The 24,652-nt window shown below is 36.9% G+C and overlaps 1 protein-coding gene across 8 annotated transcripts in view; it reads left to right on the top strand.

Moving 5' to 3' along the window:
• The window catches only part of MPP7 (MAGUK p55 scaffold protein 7), a 305,221-nt gene that overhangs the window by 90,433 nt on the left and 190,136 nt on the right, over positions 1–24,652 (top strand). The gene's annotated exons all lie outside the window — the stretch shown is intronic.

Below are 24,652 nucleotides of genomic sequence, written 5' to 3' on the forward strand. Positions count from 1 at the left end.
TGGTCCCAAAAGGCCTTATCATAGACTGTCTTGTTGAGGTCACTTACCCCAAGTCTATTCCACTGATCCTCCTTTCTGTCTCTTAGCCAGTACAATATGGTTTTGATAACCACTGCTTTATAGTATATTTTGAGATCTGGTACTGGTAGGCCACCTTCCTTTGCATTTTTTCCCCATTTTTTCCCTTGATATTCTTGACCTTTTGTTATTCCAAATAAATGTCTTTGTTTTTTCTAATTCTATAAAAAATTTTTTGGCGGTTTGATGGGTATGGCACTAAATAGATAGATAAGTTTGGGTAGGATGGTCATTTTTATTATATTAGCTCATCCTACTGTGAATCTTAAAACTTCTCAGACTCTACCTTAGAACATTTGGTTAAGGCTATTCCTCATTTTAAACAATGAAGGTACTTGGTCAGGAATGTATTGAGAACTTTACATTACTCCACCCATTCTTAGGCATACTTTAGGGGAAGATAAAGTTGTAAACTCCTGATGGAACAATGAGAAAAAGTCCCCAACCCATACTTATAGTGAGGCAAAAGCCCTTAAGCTAGGTCTATTTTTAGATCTACTACAAAAGGGTGCTAAGCACCTATGAAGGTCAAATTAATCACTAAAAGGTCAAGCAACTTACAAAGGGAAAGCTTAGTAAAGAGGTGTGAAGTACTCAGAAGATATAATCTACCCAGAGAAGGTGAGAACTAAAGAGTGGTGAAAACTAAGAATGGGTAGTCCTAGGAAAAGCGTCTACTGTGATTGGTAGATGTGAAAATTTAGGGGAGGTGACACAAGAGAAAATTTTCTTTAAAAGGAAGGAGCTTGAGGCCTCTGGAGTTAGTTCAGCTTTGGAAGCTGAATTGGAGGTCAGGAGTCAGTAGCTGGGTCTCTGAACACTAGAGTTTTGCTTGGGACAACCTTGTGGTGAGTGATTAAAGACTGACATAGTTTCTCTCTTAAAGAGAAAGGCCTAGGACATTTGGCCTATGCCCTAGCCGTTTCCTATTATTTCCTCTTACTCTGTCTCTCTCCCTTCCCTTAATTCCTTCATTTGTTTTAATTAAAATCTCCATAAAACCCAGCTGACTTTAAGTATTTCATATTTGAGAATTTTTCCCATGGTGACCACTTATTTTTGATTTAACTCAAGACACTAAAAAGTATCTTTACAGTTTTGGCAATTCAAAGCCTTGAAACTATATTTTCGCGGTCACACTACCCATGAGCAGTTAATGTTTTTCCAATTGCTCAAGTCTAGTTTAGTTGTGTGGAGAGTGTTTTGTAGTTGTGTTCATATAGTTTCTGTGTTTGTCTCGGCAGATAGATTCCTAAGTATTTTATATTGTCTAAGATGATTTTGAATGGGATTTCTCTTTCTAATTCTTGCTGCTGAGATGTGTTGGTAATATATAGAAATGCTGATGACTTATGCGAGTTTATTTTGTATCCTGCAACTTTGCTAAAGTTGTTGATTATTTCCACTAGCTTTTTGGTTGATCTCTAGGATTTTTAAAGTAGACCATCATATCATCCACAAAGCTTGGTCTTCTCATTGCCTATTTTAATGCCTTCAATTTCTTTTTCTTCTCTAATTGCTACTGCTAGTGTTTCTAGTACAATGTTAAATAATAGAGGTGAAAATGGGCATCCTTGTTTCACTCCTGATCTTATTGGGAATGCATCTGGTTTATCCCCATTGCAGATGATATTTGCTGAAGGGTTTAGATATATACTGATTATTATTTTTAGGAAAGACCCTTCTATTCCTATGCTTTCTAGTGTTTTTAATAGGAATGGGTGTTGTATTTTGTCAAAGGCTTTTTCTGCCTCTATTGAGATAATCATGTGATTTTTGTTGGTTTGCTTGTTGATATGGTCAATTATGTGGATGGTTTTCCTAATACTGAACCAGCCCTACATTCCTGGTATAAATCCTACTTGATCATAGTGAATGACCCTCCTGATCACTTGTTGGAGTCTTTTTGCTAGTATCATGTTTTAAGATTTTTGCATCTGTGTACATTAGGGAGATTGGTCTGTAGTTTTCTTTCTCTGTTTTTGACCTGCCTGGCTTTGGAATCAGTACCACATTTCTGTCATAAAAGGAATTTGATAGAATTCTTTCTTTAGAAATATGTGGTTATAACCAGTTCACAACATACTTAACAACTGGCTATTCAGCTCCATGACCAACCTTGTAAAATTTGCATTCTTTTTCTCTCTAAAATTTCTTATACCATGGGATTTATGGCAAAATATAATTAACACAGTACTCCCCCTTTGGATTTTGATTGTTATAGCTGTAATATGGTATTTCTTTACAAAACCCACTTCTCAGTCAAACCAACCGAGTGTTCCTTCTACTCAACAATATGCAGAACTAAATACTCGGCTTGAGCTTATAGAGGAAGGTCAAGGAGAGATTGTAGCTTTTATGAGAAGCATTAAAAGAGAATTAAGAACATTATCAGAAACTCTGGACACAGCTCCTCCTGCCAACTCGACCTTAGAACCCCCTGCTTTTAAGAAACCTACCCTTCCCCCTGCCCCTCAGCCTCAGAAAACCCACCCACTCCTCCCACTGCTTCCGACCCAACACAATCAACTCTAAGTTCACACCCCACCCATGCTTTCGACCCAACATAATCAACTCTTAAGTTCATACCCCCCCATACTAATGAATCCCATGTTACTTTAAAGGTGGGTAACACCTATTATGATTGTCTATTAGACACTGGAGCTTCCTGGTCTGTATTAAAGAGAACACCTGATTTACAATGTTATTCTGTTGGCTCAGAGAATGTAATGGGAGTATCAGGAATAACCCAAATAGTTAAAAGAATTCCTCCTAGAATGGTGTCTGTACGACCTCTAGAGGTACAACATTCCTTCCTTTTGATGCCTGACTCCCCTTTAAATTTGCTGGGGAGGGACCTTCTATGCAAACTCAGAGCCACAATAATCTGCTCCCCAGATTGTTCCTTATCATTGGAAGTACCGGAGGAATCTTTAAATTTACTCCCTGTAATTCTCTCAGATAGTCAGGAGAAAAAAGAACATCCCACCTTTGCAATACCTGAAGATATACTGGTGTCTCTTTGGGCCACATCTTCTTCTGATGTAGGCTTACTTAATTCTGCTGTTCCTGTGCAGATAAAAACTAAATCTAGCCCACCTCCTTCCATTCCTCAGTATCCCCTCTCAAAAGAGGCAATTGAGGGAATTACCCCAGTAATTAACTCATTAATTGCACAGGGAATAATAATCCCTTGTAAATCTGAATACAACATGCCCATCCTGCCCGTTAAATAACCAAAAAGAGGGGGGCTCTGTCCCTCTGGAGGCTCTGGAGAGAGGCCCTTTGGAACAGTCTCTGGCTGGAAGGCTCTTTGAGGAGGACTCTGGCTGGAACTCTCTCTGGTGAAGTAAGCTGAGATGGAGCTGGCCTGCTGTTACTAGAATCCTTGCTTAGACAGACCTTGTGGTGAATGATAAAAAACTGACTGGCTGATCTCTCTCTCTTAAGACTCAGATCTAGGCCATGTTGGCTTAAGGCCCTTCATACTTATTTCCTTTTTCTATCTTTCCTTTAATTACTTATTGTATTATTAATTAAAATTCTCTATAAAACCCAGTTTACTTGGGCATATTCATAATTTAGGAATATATTCCCTGGCGACCACCTTATATTTGATTTAAAAAACAAGACACTGTAGTGAAACATATTTTCAGCGGTCAAATTTACTCAACCTCTCTTATATCTATCATAATTTATATCTTCCACCATTTTAACTCACTACAGTTTACAACATCAACCATTTTAAATCTAACAGTGGGTTAGAATGTATTTGTTTTATGTGTATACTCTTATGCTGAAGGGGACTGCCCTCTAACTGGCTTTTTGTCAATGAGCCTAGCAATCATTGGTTTTGTTCTCTTTTCCTTTTATCCCCAAATTATTGTAATTTCAAAGTTGGTTATGTTTACAAGATCCATTTGAGAGACCAGGCTTCCACAGATCTCAGGGGGGGAATGTATAATTGAAAATCTGTTACCCTAAAAAAGAACTACATTTCCCAGGAACCCACCAAATTCCTATCATTACATACTTCCTGTTGATAGGGGATATTAGGTGTGGACTGGGAAGGCCCCACCTCTTTATTTCTGGTCCCAAGCTTGGTGGTGGTAAGGCAGGTGTTTGAACTGGCTGATCAGCCATGGGCATGTGGTCTTTATTTTATATCTTCTTTATTCCTTGATTTCTAATGATCATTAATAAATCTCTTAAAATATAATATTTTCATTATTGAGATTTAATTTTAACTTTTACAACTAGGAAAAAATAGAAGAGAATATAATAACCCATGTTAAATGTAACTTCGAGTATAGTTTAAAATAAAATTTTAGATAGGAGTTGTATAATTATTTCCAAAGTTGTAGCTTTCTATTATTACCGATTCCTAATTTTTAAACAGAATTTTTATATTGAAATTAGGAAGAAGGGGGCAGCTGGTTAGCTCAGTAGATTGAGAGCCAGGTTTACAGACAGGAGGTCCTAGGTTCAAATCTGGCCTCAGACACTTCTTAGTTTTGTGACCCTGGTCAAGTTACTTAATCCCCCTTGCATAGCCCTTACTACTCTTATGCTTCTTGGAACCAATATATAGAATTGATTCCAAGATGGAAGGTAAGGGTTTAAAAAAAAAATTAAGTAGTAAATTGTGGGAAGGTTTTGTTTTAAATATTTTTCAATTTTTTCTTATCAGATGCCTTTTAAAATTTGTTGTAATTGATGGTGTCAAAAGTATGTATATATGTCAAGGTATTAAAGCATTTGAATAATGTAATCTCCTGGAAAGCCTTAAAATGTATTTTAAATACAAAAAATTGAAGCCTGTTGTAAACAGCAGTGAGTACTGCTGATTGTTTTACCTTTGACAAAGTGGAAAATTTAAAAGTTGGTTTGTCCTATTTTATTAATATAATAAAATTTTATAATGTTGTTCTGGGCTTAGATGTATGTTCTTTAGTGTTTATTACCCCTTAGTTATAGTTAAAATTTTTTTGTTCTATATTATATGAAATGTAATTGGCAAAACTAACAAGTTAAAAAACCTAAATGAATGTAAATCTTTTTTTTTCCTAGTGTCTTTTCTATACTATTCCTCAGAACTTTGTTTCATAATATGTAACAATGATGGAACGCAGAGAACATATTTTTTTTCATTTAACACTGGTTATAGCTTCTCCAGACTTGTCCTAATAACGAAGCTATGAGGGATATGACAAGAATGGTGATATTAAATTTCTCTAGACTAACAGTAAATTTTTCCATCCTGATGTCAAGAATGTTGAGCATCTGGAATCTGCAGGCAGAGTGTATGGTTCACTACAGGAACACTTTCCTCAATTTCTTCCATTTATTTTTCTCCTAGGATGTACTATCCTATATATAATATTAAACTAATATGGAAACCATTTTTTGAAACTCAGAAAATATTGTTTCTTTTTGATCCTGATTTAAAAAAAAAACAACTATTCAAAAATATTGTTTGGAGTATTGATTTACTCTTTATAGTATTAAATGTATTTCCTTAAGATTTTTTAGATCATACTATTTTGTTCTGAGTTTAGTGAATAGAAATAAATGCTAGATAATCAATATGAAAGGAGTACAGTCCTTAAAAAAGTATTAACATCCTATATATAACACTTTCCTCAGTGCCATTGAGTATTTGAACACCTATGGATGGTCTCTAGTATTCTACTCACATAGAGCATGATAAAATGATATTCATTAGATTGATCCTAGAAAAGTTGTGTATTCAGAGTTTTCCAAATATAATAACTCTGATTTTTCCAATTGCCATTTCTTGTAAAATTTACCCTGACAATTCAATGGATATATGATTTCATATACAGGAGAAATGTATAAGTCACATCCCATCTACTTCTTTTCATCTTCTGGTGTTGTTGTCTCTGTCTTCTCTGTGTTTTGACATTTCATGATTAATGGAGGTTATTGATTGACAATCAGTTAAAAAGCCAATCTTGGCATATGATCTTCTGCACTCCTCTTTCATTCATGCATCTACTTCGTGCTGCTTATGTCTTTGTACTTCCTATAATGTATCGTCTTATTGATCTTTAATTCATCCACAGTTTTCATTCTTCTTAGAGTGTTCTATTCCATGGGAGCTATATAGCATCACTACAGAATAATGAGTTTAAAGAGAGAGACCTTTGTTTTACAGATAAGCTTAGTTTTTTTGTTTTTTTTTTTGAGCCTGTTTTTTTTAAAATTAATTTTAAACATTATTTTATTTGGTCATTTCCATAAATTATTCACTGGAAACAAAGATCATTTTCTTTTCCTCCCCGCCCCCCCCCCCCCCACCACCTTTCCCTCTCCCATAGCCGATGCATGATTCCACTGGTTATCACATGTGTTCTTGACTCGAACCCATTTCCCTGTTGTTGGAATTTGCATTATAGTGTTCATTTAGAGTCTCTCCTCAGTCATATCCCCTCCAACCCTGTAGTTAAGCAGTTGCTTTTCATTGGTGTTTTTACTCCCACAGTTTATCCTCTGCTTGTGGATAGTATTTTTTAGATCCCTGCAGATTGTTCAGGGACATTGCATTGACACTAATGGAGAAGTCCATCACCTTCGATTGTACCACAATGTATCAGTCTCTGTGTACAATGTTTTCTTGGTTCTGCTCCTTTCGCTCCGCATCACTTCCTGGAGGTTTGTTCCAGTCTCCATGGAATTCCTCTACTTTATTATTCCATTTAGCACAATAGTATTCCATCACCAACATATACCACAATGTGTTCAGCCATTCCCCAATTGAAGGGCATCCCCTCGTTTTCCAATTTTTGGCCACCACAAAGAGTGCAGCTATGAATATTCTTGTACAAGTCTTCTTCCTTATTATCTCTTTGGGGTACAAACCCAGCAGTGCTATAGCTGGATCAAAGGGCAGACAGTCTTTTATCACCCTTTGGGCATAGTTCCAAATTGCCCTCCAGAATGGTTGTTGGGCATAGTTCCAAATTGTCCTCCAGAATGGTTGGATCAATTCACAACTCCACCAGCAATGAATTAGTGTCCCCACTTTGCCACACCCCCTCCAGCATTCATTACTTTGCATAGCTGTCATGTTGGCCAATCTGCTAGGTGTGAGGTGATACCTCAGAGTTGTTTTGATTTGCATCTCTCTGATTATAAGAGATGTAGAACACTTTTTCATGTGCTTATTAATAGTTTTGATTTCTTTGGCTGCGAACTGCCTGTTCATGTCCCTTGCCCATTTGTCAATTGGAGAATGGCTTGATTTTTTGTACAATTGATTTAGTTCTTTATAAATTTGAGTAATTAAACCTTTGTCAGAGGTTTTTATAATGATTGTTTCCCAATTTGTTGCTACCCTTCTGATTTTGGTTACATTGGTTTTGTTTGTACAAAAACTTTTTAATTTGATGTAATCCAGACTATTTATTTTGCATTTTATAACTCTTTCTAATTCTTGCTTGGTTTTGAAGTCTTTCCCTTCCCAAAGGTCTGACATGTATACTATTCTGTGTGCACCTAATTTTCTTATAGTTTCCTTCTTTATGTTCAAGTCATTCATCCATTTTGAATTTATCTTGGTGTAGGGTGTGAGGTGTTGATCTAAACCTAATCTTTCCCACACTGTCCTCCAATTTTCCCAGCAGTTTTTATGAAATAGTGGATTTTTGTCCCAAAAGGTGTGATCTTTGGGTTTGTCATATACTGTCTTGCTGAGGTTGCTTGCCCCCAGTCTATTCCCCTGATCCTCCTTTCTGTCTCTTAGCCAGTACCAAATTGTTTTGATGACTGCTGCTTTGTAATATAGTCTGAGATCTGGGACTGCAAGACCCCCTTCCTTTGTATTTTTTTTTCATTATTTCCCTGGATATCCTTGATCTTTTGTTCTTCCAAATGAACTTTGTTATGTTTTTTTCTAAATCAGTAAAAAAAAATTTTGGAAGTTCCATGGGTATGGCACTAAATAGATAGATGAGTTTGGGTAGGATGGTCATTTTTATTATATTGGCTCGTCCTACCCATGAGCAGTTAATGTTCTTCCAATTGTTCAAGTCTAGTTTTAGTTGTGTGGAAAGTGTTTTGTAGTTGTGTTCATATAGATCCTGTGTTTGTCTCGGGAGATAGATTCCTAAGTATTTTATTTTGTCTAAGGTGATTTTGAATGGGATTTCTCTTTCTAGTTCTTGCTGCTGAGCTGTGTTGGAATTATATAGAAATGCTGATGACTTATGTGGGTTTATTTTGTATCCTGCAACTTTGCTAAAGTTGTTGATTATTTCGATTAGCTTTTTGGTTGAATCTCTAGGATTCTTTAAGTAGACCATCTTGTCATCTGCAAAGAGCGATAATTTGGTCTCCTCCTTGCCTATTTTAATGCCTTCAATTTCTTTTTCTTCTCTAATTGCTACTGCTAGTGTTTCTAGTACAATGTCAAATAATAGAGGTGATAATGGGCATCCTTGTTTCACTCCTGATCTTAATGGGAATGGATTTAGTTTATCCCCATTGCAGATGATATTAGTTGATGGTTTTAGATATATAATGTTTATTATTTTTAGGAATGACCCTTCTAGTCTTATGCTTTCTAGTGTTTTTAGTAGGAATGGGTGTTGTATTTTATCAAAGGCTTTTTTTGCATCTATTGAGATAATCATGTGGTTCTTGTTGGTTTGCTTGTTGATGTGGTCAATGATGTGGATAGTTTTCCTAATGTTGAACCAGCCCTGCATCCCTGGTATAAATCCTACTTGGTCATGGTGGATGACCCTTCTGATCACTTGCTGGAGTCTTTTTGCTAGTATCCTATTTAAGATTTTTGCATCTATATTCATTAGGGAGATTGGTCTATAATTTTCTTTCTCTGTTTTTGGCCTGCCTGGCTTTGGAATTAGTACCATGTTTGTGTCATAAAAGGAGTTTGGTAGAACTCCCTCTTTGCTTATTATGTCTAATAGTTTGTATAGTATTGGGATTAACTGTTCTCTGAATGTTTGATAGAATTCACTGGTGAATCCATCAGGCCCTGGGGATTTTTTCTTAGGAAGTTCTTTGATGGCCTGTTGGATTTCTTTTTTCTGATATGGGATTATTTAAGAAAACTATTTCTTCTTCTGTTAGTCTAGGCAATTTATATTTTTGTAAATATTCATCCATATCACCTAGGTTGGTATATTTATTGCCATATAGTTGAGCAAAGTAGTTTTTATTGATTGCCTTAATTTCCTCTTCATTGGAGGTGAGGTCCCCCTTTTCATCCTTGATGCTGTTAATTTGCCTTCTTTCCTTTTTTTAATTAGATTAACCAGTACTTTGTCTATTTTGTCTGTTTTTTCAAAGTACCAGCTTCTAGTCTTGTTTATTAGCTCAATAGTTCCGTTACTTTCGATTTTATTAATTTCTCCCTTAATTTTTAGGATCTCTAGTATGGTTTTCTTCTGGGGGTTTTTAATTTGTTCATTCTCAAGTTTTTTGATTTGCATTTCCAATTCCTTGATCTCTGTCCTCCCTCGTTTGTTAATATATGCACTCAGGGACATGAATTTTCCTCTAAGTACTGCCTTGGCTGCATCCCATAAGGTTTGAAAGGATGTTTCGCCGTTGTCATTTTCTTCAATGAAATTATTAATTGTTTCTATGATTTCTTCTCTATCTGATTTTGTAGTATCATATTATTTAATTTCCAATTAATTTTTGATTTGGCTCTCCATGTACCCTTGCCGATCAATATTTTTATTGCCTTGTGATCTGAAAAGGCTGCATTTATTATTTCTGCTTTTCTGCATTTGAGTGCCATGTTTCTATGACCTAGTGTATGATCTATTTTTGTGAATGTGCCATGTGGTGCTGAAAAGAAGGTATATTCCTTTTTGTCCCTATTTATTTTTCTCCATATGTCTATTAACTCTAATTTTTCTAAGATTCCATTCACCTCTTTTACCTCTTGTTTATTTTTTGGTTTGATTTATCTAAATTTGATAGTGGTTGGTTCAAGTCTCCCACTAATATGGTTTTACTGTCTATTTCCTCCTTCAATTCTCCTAGTTTCTCTATTAAAAATTTGGATGCTATACCATTTGGTGCATACATGTTTATTAGTGATATTTCCTCATTGTCTATACTACCTTTTAGCAGAATATATTTACCTTCCCTATCCCTTTTGATCAGGTCTATTTTTGCTTTGGCTTTGTCAGATATCATGATTGCAACTCCTGCCTTCTTTCTATCAGTTGAGGCCCAAAAAGTCTTACTCCAACCTTTAATTCTAACCTTGTGAGTGTCAACCCGTCTCATATGTGTTTCTTGAAGACAACATATGGTAGGGTTTTGGGTTCTAATCCACTCTGCTATTTGTCTACATTTTATGAGTGAGTTCATCCCATTCACATTCAAAGTTATGATTGTCATTTGTGGATTCGCTGGCATTTTGATATGTTCCCCTAGTTCTGACCTTTCTTCTTTAGCTTTCTCCTTTTGAACAAGTGATTTACTTTAGGTCAGTCCCCCTAGTCCCCTCCCTTGAGATGCTTCCCTTTGTAGCCCCTCCCTTTTTATGCTCCCTTCCACTCCCCCCTCTCCTTCCCTCCCTTTTTATACTCCCTTCCCCCTCCCCCTCCTTAATTTTCCTTTCTTTCTTGCCCTAATGGATAAGATAGAATTCAGGATCCCACTGGATCTAGATGTTCTTCCCTCTCAGATTTAATTTCACTGAGAGTAAGGTTTAAGTAATTCCACTTCACGCTCTCTTCCTCTCCTTCTTATATGAGAGTTCTTCCCCTCACCTTCCCATGTGTATCTTTATATGGGAAAGATTATTCTATTTAGCCCCCCCCCCCCCATTTCTTGAAGTAAATCTTAGTATTGTTGATGCTTCCCCCCCTCCCTTTTTCTTTCTTTGCCCCCTCTTTCACCAAATCTTCTTGATGCCCCAATCTTTCCCTATGCATGATTCTTCTAACTACTCTTATGGTGCATACAATTTTTGAGAGTTACACAATACATTTTCCCCACATATGAATATATATAATTTGATGTAAATGTAGTCCTTATAGAAGAGAGTTTGACTTAAAGAAAAAGATAAGATTTATCTCCTTTTCCCTTTCTTTCATATTTACCTTTTCATGTTTCTCTTGCTTTCTGTGCTTGGATATCAAATTTTCCACTAAGTTCTGGTCTTTTCTTAGCAAATGCTTGGAAATCTTCTATTTTGTTGAATGCCCATACTTTCCCCTGGAAGTATATAGTCAGTTTTGCTGGGTAGTTGATTCTTGGTTGGAGACCCAACTCTCTTGCCTTTCTAAATATCGTGTTCCATGCTTTGTGGTCTCTTAACGCGTTAGCCGCTAAGTCCTGTGTGATCCTTATGGGAGCCCCCTTATATCTGAAGCTCCTCTTCTTGGCTTCTTGTAGAATTTTCTGCTTTTCTTAGAAGCTCTTGAATTTGGCAATTACATTCCTAGGGGTTGTCATTTGGGGATATAGTATAGAGGGTGATCTATGAATCCTTTCTATTTCTATTTTGCCCCCTTGCTCCAGAACGTGGGGGCAATTTTCTTTTATAATGTCCTGTAGAATAATATCAAGTTTATTGTTTATCTCTGGTTTTTCTGGGAGACTGATAATTCGGAGGTTTTCTCTTCTCCCTCTGTTTTCCAGATCGGTGACCTTCTCAGTGAGATATTTTATGTTTTCTTCTAATTCATTAATTTTTTTGATTTGCTTTATTGATTCTTGCTGTTTTATCATCTCGCTTTCTTCGAGTTGCTTGATTGTGGTCGTTAGGGACTGGTTTTGCTTTTCAGCTTTGTCTAACCTTCTATTGGATGCTTCGAGCGCTTTTTCCAATTGAGCAGTCTTATCTGTCAGACTGCTGATCTCTTTCTCCCATTTTTCTTTCCAGGTTTCCATCTTTTGGATAAGTTCCAGTTTGAGATCTTCCAGAGTTTGTTGATAGTTTCCATTTTGGGAGGCATGTTCTGATTTTTTTTTGGATTTCCTCCTCATTCTCCTCTTTTCCTTGGGTACTTCCACCATAAAAATTTTCAATAGTCACTTTTTTCCCTTTCTTCCTGGAGGCTTGATTTTGGGCCATGTGCGCCATCCCTTTGGTGGTTTCATTCCCCTTTCCTTTTTGGTCTGGGGTCTGGGTTATATGGGTGGTTTTTCTGTGAATTTAGGTTGCTTCAGACTAGTTCTTCCCAGCCTCCAAGGTTTCTTAGAGCTCTGGGTCCCTGATCACAGCCACACTGCCCAGGTGTTCAGCTCCGCCCAGATAATCAGCGTGTGGTCCGCCCCTGGTGTTTAGCTCCGTGGAGATGTTCAGCACAGCCACCCCAAGTACAGCTCCCCTGACCCCTGTGCTCAGCGCCAGGTTCTCCACTGAAACCACCCTGAGACGTTTTTTCCTGGCAGTCCCCAGATCCCAAGGACCAGAGACATTCCCCAGTCACTCGCTGTCCCGGTGAGCGCTCAGGTAGCTCACTCTGGTTTGGTGGGGGAGGTGGGGGGGGAAGGGAGGCTCAGTTCACTTTTCTGTGCAAGCTTTTCCTCCTTCTTATTATAGTGTGGAAATGTTCAAGCCCCACGTACCTTCACCTCTGTGGGATACTGGGGAGTCCTGTTCCGCCAAAGGTGATTTTTATGCTCCTTTGATGTAGTCTGTTTCATTCAGTGCTGGGGAGAGGAAGCGTGTGGCGTCTAGATTGCAGCCATGATTACCCGGAAGTAAGCTTAGGTTTTTAAAATCACTGAGCATTTTTCTATTGCAATGTGTTCTTCTGTCTTCCTTTCTGATTTTGGGCCTAGTTCATGGATATCTGCAAGGTTTGGCCAAAATGTACTAACAGACCAATTTTATGGATTAGCTATCATGTTCCACATCATGGCCTGGACAACAGACATTCTTAATCTGCTTCCTGTGTGAATAGTGAGACCAAATTCTTTTGAGTCATTACAGATACCTGCTTGCACTATTTTGGTGTGCTTGTTGTTCATTTATGTTAGTAATTTGGGATTTTCTTGGCAGATATATTGACATTAACTTCTCTAGCTCATTTTATATATGAAGAAACTGAGGCAAACAAAATTAAATGACTCACCCATGGTCACATAGCTAGTAAGTGCCAGAGGCCAGTTTTGGACCTCAGTCTTCCTGACTCTAGGCCAGGTGTTCTATCCACTGTATCACCTAAGTGCCAATTTGGGTATATACTCATGTGCACAGAAGAAAATTTGGAAGACTTCAGCATATATTAGGAAATCCTGCTTTGATTTGGACTTTACAGTAGACAACCTTTATGATAGTGATAAATGCTATTGGTAAACAGGTCTCATGTATCTCATTTTATGTTAACTGTGGAAAATGTTTTGTCACATGGAAATTTCTTGGTGTTCTATGAGTATTTTTAGTGAATTAAAAAGTGAAAAGATTTATTGTGTGAAATTAATTTTAATATAAATTATATAATTTAGTGGGTCAGTGATAAAGTGTGGATTATTTGAAAGTGAACAGTATGAAGTCATTGGTTGACTTGTTTTTACATGCTGTTTGCAATCCCAGGTTGTATGCTGTGTGACAGGAGAGGCTTAGACACAGTCACTCATTTTTAGTCATGCAGTTAAAATCTCATTATATAGGAAAATGTTCTTTGAGTATGTGTCCAATGTTATTTGACAAACATTATTATTTCTCTACTTCATTTATATGCTATTTATACTTTGGGGATGTTGATATGTATTAGTTAATTTTTCTTTTTCCTCTGTGCTAGTCATTTGAATAATTTCATCTTCCTTTTTTTTTTAAATAAAACCCTTACCTTCCATCTTGGATTCAATACTGGGTATTGGCTCCAAGGCAGAAGAGTGGTAAGGGCTAGGCAATGGGGGTCAAGTGGCTTGCCCTGGGTCATACAGCTAGGAAGTGTCTGAGGCCAGATTTGAACCTAGGACCTCCCATCTCTAGGCCTGGCTCTCAATCCACTGAGCCACCCAGCTGCTCCCCATCATCCTTCTAATAACCTGAAACTATTCTTTTAGTTAAAAGAGCATATGGAATCTGTTTGGATTGTAAAACAAGTGATTATAATAAAACTTAGAGCTCTCACTCATGTTTTATAAATTCTTGTTAGACTAGTAAACTAGCAGGATACATGAGTGCAAAAGCATTTGTTAAATGTTTATTATGTGTCAGGCATTGTGGAAAGCACTGGGGATATTTAAAATATGAAAGTGAGACACTCTTTGCCTGCAAGAAGCTTACATTTTACTCCAAATATAGGTTATAATGGTTGTAATATTTCTCTCTCCTTTATAAAGGAGATCAGCCCCTGGCTTTATTCTTCTTGCTAGGGAACTTTGGTGTCTCCATTGAAGCTCCTTCAAACTCTTCAAGCTCCCAGTTCCTCAGACTCCTCGAGTTCTATGACCTAAATAACGCCATGAGACCATGAAGATGGTTTCACTCTAGACAATACAATTACCACCTACTGTTCCACTTTGCTAATTATAAACTATTATCATAACAGAACATAATCTACTGGTGGCAAGTGGGCGCCATATTGTAACATAGTTAAGAGTAGATGGCTGGTTTGGGAAGCATCACTAATGTTCTCATTAGATTGAGCAGTGTTACTTTTATTCTAAGACTTTTGAGACACCCCTTATTTTTTAAAATATAAGGGTTTCTAAACTTTGGAAAAATGACAATTTTATTTCATAAATAACTACATTATTTGCTTCTTATTTTCCCTTTATATATTCAGAGCATTTTCTCCATTCCTCTGTTATCCTCTTTTATTTATGCTCTCACAAATCTGGTTATGTATTAGATTTCCTCTTTTTCCTTGTTCTGGTCGGCTTACTGCACCTGTCTGTATTAACTTAATTGTCTTTGCTTTGCTAAGCGTTCTTTGGTTTCCAATTTAACAAGTATATATTTGCTTATGTTCATGTTCAATTAACTTTATATTTCTGTATATATTTTTATATCTACTTGTCTCCCTCATTATAGAATAAGATCCTTGCAAACAGAGATTATTTCATTCTTTATACTTTCAACCCTGGTGCCAAGCACATAGTAGTCTTATAAATTATTGTTGATTAGTTGATGTGAATTTTCATTTGATTATGGATCATGTTGTCTCCTCGAAGTATCAAGTTTAATTAAGCAAATTTAGATTCTAATAGCTTTTGGCATATGTATTTCATCAAATCCAAGATTTAAATTTTGTTCGAGATAAATCTTCAGAGAAGAAGCTTGCTAACTAACTGAATCCAGAGAATGAACTGTTTGCAGAAAGATATCTAAACCTTTGCACTACAGGAAGATCCAGAATGAACCTTGGGGTGTGGTTGATTGAACATTTTTTGAATGTAGACTCTTATGCCAAAGGGGACTGCCCCCTAATTGGCTTTTGTCTATGAGCCCAGCAAAACATTGGTTTGCTGTCTCTCTCTCTCTCCTCTATTTCCCCATATTTACAACTATTATAATTTTCCTCTTAGTGGGTAAAAATTTTTGTAAACACATACAGTTAGAAATTTTTGGGGTGCAGTATGCTTATGTTTAGTGATCAATTGGGGAGACTAGTCCCCCAATCATCATCAGGGGGGATTGTGAATTTTAAAAGTCTCCATCTTGGTATAGCACCCAAAAATTGTGCACACCCACACTACACGGGCATGTGCTAGTCAATGACAAATCAGAAATAACTAAATGCCCACCTGGGCTCTCCTAAGCCAAGCTAGAGCCAACCATTGGCACTTGTGAGACACAGGAAGTGAGGTAGGGAACAAGCTCTGAAATTCGCTCACTTCCTGTGGAGAGAGCTAGACGAGAGTTCGTGTTAGAAGCTTGGACAGTGGGGATGCCCGCAGACAGCTTTCCTTCAAATCGGTCACGTGAGTTAAGGACTGATTCTTTCCACCTTGGCCCTTTGGGCCTAAAACTCCCTCTGCCTTGGTCAGTGGTTGAGTAGCCCCTTTCCCTTTTCTCCTCTCTCCTTCTCTCCCTCTCCTTTCCCTACTCCCATTGTGATTAAACCTCCATAAACTCCATTCTGACTTGAGTGTTTCATTTTAGGAATTTCATAAGTAAATTCCTTGGCGGCCATTGTTCAAATTTACAACAATCTTAAAAAGGTGAAATTTTCACCATTACACATATAATTATAGAATCTCAGAATTAGAAGAGAACTTAGAAGTTATTGATTCCAGAATTGTTTAGTAAATCATAGATGCATTGTTTTCTGATATAGTCCTTTAGGTCATATTGAATTTAAAATACTTCACCAAACAAGTAATACTTCTATTGTGATCTCTTCTACTCATTTGTTTTATTTACTTCAGATTTTATGTCTGAATCTTGTAGTCTTAATGAATGATGGTACTTGGTAGTTTTGGACTCCTTTTACTTGACAGACTAGATAGCTCCTAGTTAATCTTATTCTTTTTGCAATTATATTGTAACTGTTATTTCAGGGAAAGTAAACTCATTTTAAGCTCTTCTTTCCATTGTTGTTTTAAAAACTTTAATGATCATTAAATATTTTTTATTACATTTTTCAGACACATTATGCTATGAAGACTAATTTAGCAAAATACCCTTCAAATACAAGGGAGAAATCCCAGAGAGTGACTTTTTGTTGTTGTTGTTTAATGGATGCAGTTGTCCCAATACCTCTGAGTGCCAAGATGTGCAAATCTCAAGCTCCCCAGATTGACTGCATTTTAATACTATAATATCTGAAAGAAAAAAAAATGAAGTTTGTATTTCATTTATTGCTGTACCTTCTATGCCTCATAGATTATGGTCAAATGCCAGTTTCCGTCTTGTATGAAGACACTAGCTATGTGTTCCTGTACAAGTCACTTAATCTCTCTCAGGCTTGGATTTCTCAACTGTAAAATGTCGATGATCATAGCACCTACTTCATAGAGGATCAAATGAGCTAATATATTTAAAATGCTCTGCAAACCTTGAAACATTATGAAAATGTAAGTATCATCATCATTATAAAACCTTTGAGGGTACAGGCCATATCTTAATTATCTTAGTATTTTCCACAGTGCCTAGTATAGTGCATTGCATGTCGTTATTACTGAAATTTAATTGAGTGAATTTATTTTGAGAAATTGGAGTTAGCTCATTTCCTAGAAATGAAAATGAGTAGAGATGACAGCTTGAAGGATGACAGTATGAAGGGAGGATTTATTTTGAGCATAGAGACTAAGTAAACATATAATGGTTATAAGAGGAGCCAGTGAAAAAGAGAGAGACTTTGAAGATGCAATAAAGTTAATGCTTGATAGATTGAGTTCCTATGTGTGGTGAGATGTGATAGTATCAGAAACATAAACTTAGCTGCACAAAAAGAACTTTAGATAAAAGAAGAAGAGGAGGATAGGATTGTGAAAATAAGGATACATCAGTTTTGGGATTTAGAGGAAAGGATTTATGAGGTCTTACTGTCCTCAGGAGTAATCAGTAGGAGGGAGAATCATCTGTCGAAACAGTGGTGGGATGGGGCAGGTAGATTCAGAAGAATTGGAAGAAGTTTTAAAAATGTATTATTCCATTTGGTACTATGGTTCCATTTCTCAAATTCCATTTGGTAAAGAATAAATAAAGAACTGAATAAAAATACAGTCTTTCTGAGTTTTGGTAATTACTGTTTTTTAAAATTTAGAATATTTTCCCATGTTTACACAATTCATAATCCCACACCCTTACCCGCTGCTCCTTCCTTCCCCCTCCTGAGCTGACAAGCAGTACAATTGGGGTATACGTGTATCATTGTTCAAAACCTAGTTATTCATACTTCCAGTAGAGTGATCTTTTATTGTCAAAAACCCTAATCATATCCCCATCGAAATATGTGATCAATCATGTTTTTCTGCTGTGTTTCTACTCCCACAGATCTTTCTCTGCATGTGGTTAGCATTCTTTCTTATAAGTCACTCCAAATTGTCCTGGGTCATTGCGTTGCTGCTAGTCCATTACATTCGCTTGTGCCACAGTGTATCGGTCTCTGTGTACAATGTTCTGCTTTTGCTTCTTTCACTCTGTATCAGTTCTTGGAGGTTGCTCCAGTTCACATGGAATTCCTCCAGCTCATCATTCCCTTCAGCCCAGTAGTATTCCATCACCATCAGATACCACAGTTTGTGCAACCATTCCCCAGTCGATGGACCACCCCACATTTTCCAGTTTTTTGTTTTTTTTTTGCCACCACAAAGAGCGTGACTATAAATATTTTTGTGCACGTCTTTTTCCTTATTATCTCTTTGGGGTACAAATCCAACAGTGGTATGGCTAGGTAGTAATTACTATTTTTTTAAATAAAAAGAATGTGTAATAGATAAGTCCTTTAATAACTTCAATATGACTAGGTAAAAACAGTAATCTCCAATAATAGTGATTAGTACCTGCTATTGGAAATTGGCATGATACATATAACCAAAGTAGATAATCTCTGAGATTTTTTCTAGCTCTAAAATGTGATTGACAGGCTCATTGATCCCTCTGAACTTGCTGCCCAAATCTCAACGTATTATTATACCTTACTCTTACCTCTCTTCTTATTTCAGTCCCATTGTACCTTTAAAGCCTAGCTGAAGTAGGGTGTCCAAAAAATCTTAGAGAAGTTGAAGCTTCATTAAGGAATTTAAGTACTTCATTAGTGGGCTCTACCCTAAATGATGATTCCCTTCCCTAAATACATATCTGTCCATACTATTCATGTAGCACCACATGATACTTCATAGGGTTATTTATAAATGTTTTCATATATGCCCTGTGTATGTCCAGATAGATTATCCTTGGTGGTTTGTAATCTTATACTTCTTTCCTTTATACACAGTTGGCATGGATATTTATTAATGGTGATACAGCTTTTCAGGTATACCGCTGTTGGGTATAGTAAACTATAATAAATATACTTTTGTGACTACAAATAAATGAGTGGTTTTTACTGAAGTTTTATTAAACAGAAGAATGATTACTGATAAAAGTGGGATTTTGGACCTCTTATATGCAGTTTGAAAGGCCAGTTACCCCTAGCCTATCTACTCTTCTAAACTTTTCATCTTGTGCTTATACCTTCCTATCATTCTTCCTCAGCTCTTGGATCTAGTATTTTTGGTGAACAGTTTCTGTCAGCTAACACATAAAAAGTTTGGCATTAACTACAGTATTCTGTGTCAGTATCTTCCTGCTTATTCAAAGAAGTAAGGGAGTTATCTTCTCATTTGTTTTCTTTGGAGCCAAGTTTTAGCCTCATAATTTCATAGCATTTAGTTTTGATTGGTTTGTTTTTCCCAATTATGTTGTCAGTTATTGGTTATGTTGTTTTCCTGCTTCTTATTATTTTGCTTATCATGTAACATCTTCCTGGGCTATATCCCCAATCCAGGAGTCAGTGATTGGTAGGTTGAATCTCAAGAGAGGTGAGTACTACTTAAAGATCTTTAAGATGGGAGGAATATATCTCTGTGACACAACCCATTCCTAAAACTTCAGCTTATTAACCCCTTCCTATTAACAGTCATCATTAAGTAGACATAATTGACTTTTATCTAAGTTATTTATTATGATGGAACAGTAAAATTAGTAACTATAAAAATTTCCCTCCTTCCCACAAAACTGGACCATACTTTTCTCCTAGTACATATAATGTCCATGAGAAAAGTGGGCTTGAATTTTGAGAACTATTGTAATGAGCCATATGTGGGGATACATGACCAAGACTATTCACTTTCTCTATTAATACTAGGCCTTAAAGTCTTTTTCTTTAGAGTCCTCACATAACTTTCTCATATGTAACTCTTTTGAACAAGTTGCTTTAGATAGCTTCTCAAGGTCTGGTCCTCTCTGCATCTTAACTCTCATTTACCAAGCCCTAGCTGTATCGCTTCTTTGATGGCAGGAATCAAATTTTATGAAAAAATTATCTATACTTGCTGTCTTCACTTCAGTTCTTATTTCCACTGGCTTTTCATTTGCTTCTCAACCCTTTGCAGTATGCCCTTTGATTTCGTTACTAAATTGAAACTGTGATCTCTGATTGCCAAATCTTCTTTCACAAATCCTCATCCCTTTCAGACAGTCTGCCAAATTGAACACTGTTGTCCTGGTACACCTCCTGCTTATTTGACCAGTCCTACTTCTCTGCATTTTGTGCTCCCTAACTGTGAAGGCTCCCTAAGATTCTCTTCTAGAGTCTCTGATCCCTGTGAATCTTGAATTTTCTCAGACTTGTGAATGTTAAAAATTTCCCCATTGTGGAATTCTCCATTGGAACAATTCCCCTATTGGGAACATTCCCCATTTGGAAAGTGAGAACTCTACTTATATCAGAAATGGGAAGACCTCTATTCCACCAGTACTTAAGACTGCTTTAGGGGAGAAAACTCCTTGCTGAACAATGAAAAGTACTTAAACCTATACTTAAGCCATGCCTATTTTTAGAAAGGAGTGCTAAGTACCTATAAAGGTCAGGCAACTTGTGAACTTACATGGAGCAAAGAAAACTCAGAGCTTTCCTGATGTGAATTACTCAGAAGTTTTAGTCTATCCAGAAAAGGTGAGAGCAAGATGTGAATTAAGAAGGTGATAACAAAATGTGAATTAAGAATGGTCTGTCCTTTGAAAAACATCTACTGTGATTGGTAGATGGAAGAACTTAGGGGAGGTGCTGACTGACTGGTCTTTTCTTTTAGGACTTAGGCCTGGGTTGGCCAGGACTGCCCTGGGCCAGTCTATTCTTTTCTCATTTATTTCCTTTTCCTCTCTTTCTCTCTTTCTTTTATTCCTCATTGTATTATTAATTAAATTCTCTATAAAACCCAGTTGACTTGGGTATATTCATAATTGGGAATATTTCCCTGGCGACCATCATATATTTGATTTAAAAACAAAACACTGTAGTGAAAACATATTTCCTGAGGTCACAGATTTACTCACCCACTCTTATATCTATCATAATTTATATCTTCCACTATTTTACTCTCTACAGTTTACAATCTCAACCATTTTAACTATCACATCCCTCTATACTCTTTAATGACCCCATTAGTTGTCATGGGTCTAATTATTATCTATGCAGATGACATGTATGTATGTGTGTGTGTGTGTGTGTTTATATATAGTTCTATAAATCTTTTTCTATGATATATGGGTATATGTACCTGTCTATCATATGTAGGTATATATTTAACCTCTGATGTTTAAAAATTCCAAGAGACTGCATTAGAAAATTTATTGATCAGGCTAGCAACAACTGATAAACTAATTGATCAGTGCTTAAAGACAAGGAAATTAACTACTTGAGTCATTAAATATAATTTTAGAAGTTTGTAATATTTAAAATTATGAGGCTGTTTGTAGCTTAATAACTATTAAATCAAAGTAGTAGTAGTAGTAGTAGTAGTAGTAGTAGTAGTAGTAGTAGTAGTAGTAGTAAAAAGAGCAAAAAGTAGGAGAGAGGTAGAGAGATACTTCGCGTTTTAATCTATTGACTGCCATAATGGGCCTGTAGCTACAATTCCAACAAGGGTTCCCTCAGCTCCTCCATGTGCATGCCAAAGACCTCAACTTCTGCCCAGATCTGCCCTTAGAAGCTCTTTTCTCCATCCACTAATCCTCTCATGTCACATCTCAGGAACAAATCATAATTTCTTAATTTGTTTGGGCCACCTAGGAGGTCAGTGCCTGTGGAATCAGCTTCCCACCTCATTGGTTTCTTGGTTCCTTAACTTCCTTTCTCTGAGGTTTTGTCTATACCTGAATTTACTCAGTGTTATTTGCCCTCCAAGTCACTGAGAGATGATGTTAAAAAAAATAGGCGACACTGGAGAGAGAGAAATTAGCTTCTGACAAGGTCATTATTAAGCTCTCCCCTAGACAGCCCAAAATAGCTCAAATTGTTGAATAACTAATGAGCAGATAGGCCAACATTCTCTCAGTCCCTCCCCTATTCTTCAATGATGATGGAAAGTCACATGCCCAGTCCTAGGATACCAATGTCTAGATGAAGAAATCAGGTTATATTCAGTGAAAAGTGATGTTTTCTGTTCATTCCAAAGCAGGACTCAAGGATACTGTCCTGCTACCTGAAGCCAATTCTTGTTTATGAAACAAGAGCCCACAATCTTCAGTTTCATTAACCTGAATTTAAAAGGTGCTTTGGAAGAGGGTATGTGAAAAGCATTCCTTGGATGTGTTAGGAACAAAGGAATGGGAAAAGAGATTTGAAAGATAGACTGGAGTCTTAATTTAAAATAATGCTTTCTTAGAAATAAAAAATAATACAACATTAGAAGTAAATCTTCTCAAGCCCAAGGCTTTAGTCACCTTTTGACAATTGTTTGTTGGACATTTCAGACTTAATCAGAAAATCAGAAATAGTTGTTTATCCTGTTCAAAACTGAATAATCTTTACCTTCAAATCGTCCTCTCCTAAATTTTCCAACTTCTTTTGAAGGTATCACTATTTTTATGGTCTCCTAGATTTATACCTTTGTCATTGTCCTCAACTCTATATCCAACCTGCCCTATATATCCAGTCAGTTGCCAAGTTTTGCTGCTTTTACCTTGGCAGCATTTCTGGAGTTGAATCCCTTCACTCCACATTTAGGACTGCTATCTTACTCTGTGCCCTCATCAGTTTTCATCTAGATTATTTCAACAGCTTCCATGACTCAGGTCTCTCACTATTCTCCACATTCTACTACTAAATTAATTTTCATTAAACATAGAAGTGACCATGTGACTACCATAAAGGTTAAATTTAATGGTTAGACTTAAATCATAAGAAATAACATAGTTGCTGAAATGATTATATCTCAAGCCAGCAGTTTATTCACCAAAATAGAGGGGACAATAAAGTAAAGAAATATGAAATGGGTTAGAGAAAATACCTATACTAGTCCTCAGTGTGAAGATTAAAATTAATTCTCCCCTGATTGTGAAGATTAAATTGTAACCCCTGCCTATTTTTAGATTTTAATCACCAAAAATGTAAAAAAAATGAGTATGGAGATCTGCTCATTTTTAGATCTAATCACCAAAAGGACAAACATCACAATGATTAAATGGGAGGTCTGTGACCCATGTGTGCAATAGTGGTTGATGAATCAGAATTGACTGATTGCCTCCTGGGTAGTCCTAAAGCAGGACTTCAACTGTGATTGGTAGACATAGAATTAGGGGAAGGCACAGGAAGTGGTGCAAGAGAAAGTATCTTTAAAACTTCCTGAAGGGTGTTTTACTGGCAGTTCTTCATTCTTTTTTTTTTAAGTATATTTAATTTTAATTTTTTATTTTGTTTAAAACCCTTACCTTTCATCTTGGAATCAATACTGTGTATTGGTTCCAAGGCAGAAGAATGGTAAGGGCTAGGCAATGGGCATCAAGTGACTTGCCCAGGGTCACACAGCTGGGAAGTGTCTGAGGTCAGATTTGAACCTAGGACCTCCTGTCTCTAGGCCTGGCTCTCCATCCACTGAGCTACCCAGCTGCCCCCAGTTCTTCATTCTTTTAAGTGGAGGCTGGTGAAGAATGTGCTGACTGGACCTGAGGCCCTGTTTCCTGGTGAGGCTGTTCTAAAATCTCTTCCTTTTGAACTGACACATGGTGAGTGAAAAAGCTGACTCTTAACTGCTGGATTTTTTGAAGAGACTTCCCCAGGTCCTTGGCTTTGCTAAGGCCTAAGAACTAACCCTTCCCCCAGGGCATGGAGTAAATTACTTAGTGCTTAAGCTAGATATCTTACCCTCTCTTCTCTCTGATTTTCTTACTTCACTCTACATTTTGTAAATAAATTGTAAATAAATCTCTTTGGAATAAATTAAATTCATGGCGACAACATTTAAATAATCCAGTCCAATCCTTTTAAAAATAATACCTTTCCCCCCCTTATATCAGCCAGGAGGACTGATAGTGAGTAAGCTCACTGCTGTTTCTTAGGAAACTAGGAAGGTAGTCAGCCTTTTCACTCACCCAAAGAAGTAGTCCAGGAGTCAGAGTCTAAGCTGAAGCCGTGATCCCAGCCACAGTCTCCAGTAAAGTTACCTCGAAGACATCTCTAGGAGACCCTCTTCAGAAGACTCAGTTTAAAGAGAATGCCCTGGCCTAAGGATTTCTGGCTTTTATGATGGTTTTCTTTCCCTGCCCCTCTTCACAGGGGCCAATCACAGCTTTTAAATTGTCTAGCCCTGCCCAGGGCCAGTGTCTGTGGGATTGACTTCTCACCTCCAAAGGTGTTAACTCTCCTCCTAGGATTCACAGATTTCTCAGTTATCACCCAGTTTAGCATGTGGGTTGCAGACCTCCCTCCACTTAAGGTTAAGGGGTTATCTTATATAATAATAAGGTTAAGGTTAAGGTTAGGGGTATCTTCCTTTTGGAGGTGTAAACTCCTGCAGTAAGACTTTGTGGACTTCCCTTACTTTAGGGTTAGTATGGGTGCATTGCTTTTGTTGATTAATTCAAAAGTAAAGGAAGGAATGTTAATCCTGTCCTCACAGTCTAGTGAGGGATTAAGTAGAGGAACATAGGACATTCTCTTTCCTGGTTCCCATG

Source organism: Monodelphis domestica, chromosome 5, assembly GCF_027887165.1.
Source record: "Monodelphis domestica isolate mMonDom1 chromosome 5, mMonDom1.pri, whole genome shotgun sequence".
Classification (NCBI taxonomy): Eukaryota; Metazoa; Chordata; class Mammalia; order Didelphimorphia; family Didelphidae; genus Monodelphis; species Monodelphis domestica.